Raw genomic sequence first — 7301 nt, 5'->3', positions numbered from 1 at the left:
GAAAACCAAAAAGGAGCACGGACTAACTGTAAACATATCTTCAGTTTTTTTGTGTGAGGATTTTTCACTCTTTTTGCTGTTTTTTGAACTAAAGTAGCGCGAACAGCAGACGAACAAATCGGTTGCCATGGCAACGGGGCAGCAGAACAGCGCAGCAGCAGCGGTAGTAGCAGAGCGCACAGACACCGTGTCCCCACTCCCCCTCAGCGCAGAATCCATTCTCTACCCAAAAAAGGCCAAAAATGACACAATGAGGAAAGCTTTCAAACAGAAACTACTAGAGAGGCCAGAAACCCTTTTTGCAGACCTCTACAAAAACGGTGACGTGAGTAATCTCATCTTTCTCACTGACCAGCCAAATGCATGGCGCTCAGCAGTCTGCTCTCACTACCCATGCATAAAGAAAGAGGGAATCTGTAATGGGTGGAAGCTGAAAATCAAAGAGACAGACGACCCTGACAGCACCATGATAACAATCAACCTCTACAAGACTGGGACTGTCATGGTGCAAGGAAACATTAGGCTGTTTGAAACAGACTTTCAGACCATTAAGGAGAGAGCGGAGAGAGAGAAGAACACCACCAGTGACATACCCTCCCACAAGACAAACTCCACCAGCACCACCCTCACCCCTACCCTCCCCACCCTAAAAGGCACATCCAGCACCTCTCTTCCCACCATAGTGGAGGACACGACCCTGGAGGAGAGCGACCCCCTCAATGCAGAGCAGGCTCAGGCCCTCCTCACCACCATGGCTGCCATGAGGGATGAGTGCACCAAACTGGAGGGGGAGGTGGTCCTGCTCAGGGAGAGCGTGAGCAAGTAGCAACCAGACAACCACACCTTAGAGGAGCTCCTAACCAAGGTGAGGACAGAGCAGGACAGCAGCCTTGCAACACAGCTGAAAGAGGTTCAGCAAGAGAGAGACGGACTCAAGAGAGAGCTGGCTGACCTAACAAAGGAGGTGAGAGAGCTCCAAAAAGACAGGCAGAGCAGCAATAAGGAGCTGACCGCACTAAGAGAGGAGCTGCAGGAGAGAAAGAGAGCAGAGGACAGGCTGCAGGAGCAGATAGATCACCACCCTATGACCTGCCCTCACACAGCAGAGGAGCCCAGCTCAACCAGCCAGACTTCCCCAGCCCTGGCTGCTGCACCCCTCCTCCCCAACCCACAGAACAGCCTCCCACTGACAGTGGCACCGACACAGACCAGCCACACCCCAGCTCCAACACCCACCAGCCCCCCCTCTGCCCCCCCCAGTCCAGAAGAAACACTGGCTGACATCGTCCTGTTAATGGACTCAAATGGGAAATATGTCCAGGAGAAGAAACTTTTCCCTAGACACAAAACGAGAAAGGTGTGGTGCCCAACAACGCAGAGTGCCATGGAGCTGCTTGATAAGGCCCATCTTGGGTCGCCAAGCCACATAATCATACATACTGGAAGCAACGACCTGCATGCTCAGCAGGAGAGGGTGGCGACTTCACTACGGGGAGTGATTGAGAAGGCCTCCGCAATCTTCCCCAACTCAAGAATCATAGTGTCAACCCTTCTACAGAGGAGGGACTTCCACCCTGCCACAATCCAAAGAATAAACGCCAGCCTATCCCGGGACTGTGCCCTGCGACCCAATGTACACCTGGCCCACCATCCCACCCTCGATCTGGACTGTCTCTATGACCATGTTCACCTGTACAGGGAGACAGTCCCCATCCTTGCCAAGACTCTCAAGGACGTCGCTTTAAACCGCAGCCCGACCTCTCCACCCAGGAACAGCGGAGCAATCTCCACCCCGCCGAGATCACCGAGACAACATCCCGGACCAGCACCCTGGACCCCCCAGCCACGACCACAGCACCACCAACCTCAATGCCCACTACAGCCAGCGCAGCACAGACCACCCCAGCCCAGCTTCAGAGCCACCCAGACGAGGCCTCCCACCCCCCTGCCCCCCACCGCAGATCCACACCTGAAGGAGCCACAGCCCAGCAGGCAGAGCTACGCACAGGCTGTGAGAGGAGCAACTGGCCCAGCCCCCACCAACCAAATGAGTGACATTAAACAAATGCTGAGTCTACTATGCTCACATGTGATAGGCCGAGGGTCATGGTAAGATGAGCACAAGAACACCACCATCCTCACACTACATCCACCCAAGTGGCATGACACAAATTCTATCTTAAATGATAAACAAATCACATTTGCAAAATAAGAGTTTACTTTAATTGAAAAATCCTGTTTTAATGGTTCTTCTTGGATTGTGAATGTTTGTCTCATTTTGAAAGGTAAAGAAAAGAAAAAGAAAAAAAAAGTTATGAAGTCTTTTTACGTTGCATGTTGGAATATACAAGGATTGAAGTCCTCTGCTTTTGGGCTAAAGAGCAGAAACCCAGACTTCCTGAAAGAAATTGATGATGTTGATATTGTAGTACTACAGGAAACATGGTGCAGAGGTGATGTTTCCACTGGCTGTCCACTAGGTTATAGGGAGATAATCATACCATCCACTAAATTAAAAGGAATCAAACAGGGCAGAGACTCAGGGGGAATGTTAATATGGTATAAATCTGAACTAATTAATTCAATCGAATTGATCAAAACAGGAGAATCCTTTATCTGGTTAAAAATCAACAAGGAGGCTATCTTGACAGATAAAAATGTCTTCCTCTGTGCCACATACATTCCCCCCTCAGAGTCACCCTACTTCAATGAAGAGAGCTTCTCCATTCTAGAGGGGGAGATTAGTCACTTTCAGGCCCAAGGCAACGTACTGGTCTGTGGAGACCTGAATGCTAGAATAGCAGAAGAACAGAACACTATTAACAGTCATGGGGATAAACACCTACCAGGAAGCAATAACCTTTCCCTCCCCACATACCCCCACAGAAACAACTATGACAAAGTGAAAAACAAAAACGGAGTACAGCTCCTGAGGCTCTGTCGAACACTGGGTCTGTACATAGTCAATGGCAGGCTGAGAGGAGACTCTTTTGGTAGGTACACCTACAGCTCATCCCTTGGCAGCAGCACTGTAGACTACTTCCTCACCGACCTAAACCCAGAGTCTCTCAGAGCCTTCACAGTCAGCCCACTAACACCTCTCTCAGACCACAGTAAAATCACAGTGTATCTGAGAAGAGCAGAACCCAACCATGAAGCATCACGGCCCAATAAATTACATGGTACTAAACAAGCCTATAGATGGAGTGCAAACAGTACAGACATCTACCAAAAAGCAATTAGTAGCCAAAAAATACAATCTCTCCTGGACAACTTTTTAGCCTTAACATTCTCCTTCAGCAATGAAGGTGTAAATTTGGCCGTTAGGAACATAAACTTTATATTTGACAAATTAGCCTCCTTGGCTAATCTAAAGAAGCATAAGAGCAAACCAAAAATAACAGATAATGAAAAATGGTTTGATAATGATTGCAAAAATCTAAGAAAGTCATTGAGAAATATATCTAATCAAAAACACAGAGAACCAGACAACAAAAATATACGCCTTCAATATGGGGAAACACTGAAGCAATACAAACGCACCCTAAGAACAAAAAAGGAACAGCACATTAGAAATCAGCTGGTTGGAATTGAGGAATCCATAGAATCAAACCACTTCTGGGAGAATTGGAATAAATTAAACAAACCTCATCATGAGGAATTGGCTATCCAAAATGGGGATATGTGGAGAAATCACTTTGCAAACCTCTACAGCAATATAACAAAGAGCCCAGAACAAAAAGATATACAAGAAAAATTACAAATCCTTGAATCAGCAGTCAAAGACAGAAGAAGAATTATTGGAAAAACTATGCAATCTCCAACCCAAAAAGGCCTGTGGTGCTGATGGTATTTTAAATGAAATGATCAAATATACAGACCACAAATTCAAATTGGCTATACTCAAACTCTTCAACATTATCCTCACTGCAGGTATTTTCCCCGATATTTGGAACCAGGGATTGATCACACCAATCTATAAAAATGGAGACAAATTTGACCCAAATAATTACAGAGGAATTTGCGTTAACAGCAACTTGGGGAAAATTCTCTGCAGTATTATAAATAGCAGACTACATCATTTCCTTGACGAACACAACGTCCTGAGCAGAAGCCAGATTGGATTTCTAAAAAATTATCGTACAACAGACCACATTTACACCCTCCACACTCTAATTGATAAACAAGTAAACCAAAACAAAGGCAAAATCTACTCGTGTTTTGTAGATTTCAAGAAAGCATTTGATTCAATTTGGCACGAAGGTCTTTTTTTATAAACTAATAGAAAGTGGTATTGGAGGGAAAACATATGATTTTATTAAATCAATGTACACTAAAAACAAATGTGCGGTTAAAATTGGCAACAAGCAAACAGACTTCTTCTCTCAGGGGCGGGGAGTGAAACAGGGCTGCCCAATAAGTCCAACATTATTTAACATCTACATTAATGAATTGGCAAAAACATTAGAAGAATCGGCAGCACCTGGTATCACCCTACACAACACTGAAATCAAGTGTCTGCTGTACGCAGATGACCTGGTGCTGCTGTCTCCCACTAAAGAGGGGTTACAGCAGCACCTAGATTGTCTTCACAGGTTCTGTCAGACCTGGGCTCTGACCGTTAACCTAAAAAAAACAAATATAACGATATTCCAAAAAAGGTCGGGAAATAAGGATGACAAATATAAATTCTATTTGGACACAGTTCTATTAGAACACACCAAAAACTACACATATCTAGGACTAAATATCAGCAACACAGGTAGCTTTCACATGGCTGTGAATGAGCTGAGAGACAAAGCAAGAAGAGCATTCTATGCCATTAAAAGGAACATCAAAATTGAAATTCCAATTAGAATCTGGCTCAAAATTTTTCAATCAGTTATAGAACCAATTGCTCTATATGGCAGTGAAGTATGGGGTCCACTCTCTAATAATGAATTTACTAAATGGGACAAACATCCAACTGAAATATTGCATGCAGAGTTTTGCAAGACTGTATTGCAAGTACAAAGAAAAACTCCAAATAACGCATGTAGGGCAGAATTGGGCCAATACCCCCTCCTCATTCGAATAGAAAAAAGAGCCATCAAATTTTACAACCATCTAAAAACAAGTGACCCTAAAACATTCCATCACACAGCTCTACAATGTCAAGAGATGAAACCAGAGAAGAGTCCCCTCAGCCAGCTGGTTCTGAGGCTCAGTTCACCAACCCAAACCAACCCCATAGAGCCTCGGGACAGCCCTCAGAAAATCTGGCCAAACCAAATCATCACAAAACAAAAAGAAAAATATATAACCTATTGGAAAGACACCACAAAAAATCAAAGTAAACTTCAATGCTATTTGGCTCTAAACAGACAGTACATGGTGGCAGACTATCTGACCACTGTGACTGATAGAAAACTGAGGAAAACATTGACTTGGTACAGACTCAGTGAGCACAGTCTGGCTATAGAGACCGGTCGTCACAGACAAACCTGGCTGCCCAGAGAGGACAGGCTGTGCTCACTCTGCTCCAGGGGAGAGGTAGAGACAGAGGTGCATTTCCTACTACACTGTGACAAATACTCAGACCTAAGAGCATATTTCTTTCCCAAAATTATAACTCAATACAAAGAATTTGAAACTATAAAAGATGAAGAAAAAATCTAATATTTATTGGGTGAAAAGCCAAAATGTCCTCCTGCCACAACCTGAGGGACAGCCAGTGAAAAATGCAAAGTAATGTTGATAATATTTCCCATTTAGCTTAGTTTTGTTTTGTCTTTCATACCAGGTCATATGTCTTCTCAAGTCATATTGACACTGGTCTACTACCATTGATTTAATGTATTGTTGTTCTGATTAATATTGTTGTTGTAGTTGTTGTTAATGGTAATCCCATGTCCACTACTACTATTATTATTGCTGTTGGTCCCACCATTTATTTATATATAAATATATATATATTTTATATATATATACATATATATTTGATTTTTATTTTTCGATATGTATACTTTGACAATGTAAGTAATAATGAACTTGCCATGTCAATAAAGTCAATTGAATTGAATTGAATTGAGAGACAGAGAGAGAGAGAGAGAGAGAGAGAGAGAGAGAGAGAGATACACTAGAATAAGTGAGAGACACTGAATAATAACATCTGCATAGTAAGCAGTAACTTACTTATTATTACTATTATTGTTATTACTGTTATTGTTATTACTATTATTATTGTTGTTTATCATTCCAAGTAGTAATGGTATGGGTGGTAATGGTAATGATAGCAGTTTAATGATGGTGGTGGTGGTAGTAGTGGTAATGATGATAGTAGTTGTAGTACCGATGTAATGGTGATGACCGTAATGGAAGATGACCGTTATTTAGTTATAAGTTAGTTATAGTTTCATTTTTTTTATTACATTACATTCGATTATTGACTGTTACCATTTTATTGTTACTATTTTTATATTTAATTTTGTATTATTATTTACTGCCATTCTATATTATTATTTGTCATTGTTTATAATTTTATTTCAATGTATATTGTATACATTGTTGCTTTGGCAATATTGACACAATGTTTTTCATGCCAATAAAGCAGCTTGAATTTGAATTTGAATTTTAGAGAGAGATAGAGAGATAGATAGAGAGAGAGAGATAGAGAGAGATAGAGAGATAGATAGATAGAGAGAGATAGAGAGATAGATAGAGATAGAGAGAGAGAGATAGAGAGAGAGAGATAGAGAGAGATAGATATAGAGAGATAGATAGAGAGAGATAGAGAGAGAGATAGAGAGATAGATAGATAGAGAGAGATAGAGAGATAGATAGAGAGAGATAGAGAGAGATATAGAGAGAGATAGAGAGGGAAAGAGGAAGGAGGGAGGGAAACAGACTCTCAACAGCACTGTTTACTCTTTTACTGTGTTTGGGTTTAGGATGATAAGTGTTACAATGTATAAACTCAGCTGTTCAGACAATTTCAACCTACAATGGAAAGAGGACAGAGAGGATGGGGGGGATGAGGGGTGTGTGTGTGTGGAACCCTAATTACACAGAAACCACAGGAAAACCCTGAATGCATTAGTGGCCTCTCTCTTTCTGACAATCTCTCTCTCTCTTCCTGTTTCTGACAATCTCTCTCTCTCTCTTTCTGGCAATCTCTCTCTCTCTCTTTCTGACAATCTCTCTCTCTCTCTCTCTGACACGTTTGTTGAAATGAGTAGACAAAGGCGCAGCGTGCGTAGAGTTCCACATTATATTTAATAGTGAAACTTACAACCAAAACAACAAAGAATATAACAAACGTG

Source organism: Salvelinus namaycush, chromosome 27 (genome assembly GCF_016432855.1).
Source record: "Salvelinus namaycush isolate Seneca chromosome 27, SaNama_1.0, whole genome shotgun sequence".
NCBI classification, from domain to species: Eukaryota; Metazoa; Chordata; class Actinopteri; order Salmoniformes; family Salmonidae; genus Salvelinus; species Salvelinus namaycush.
Note: the sequence above shows the minus strand (reverse complement) of the source record.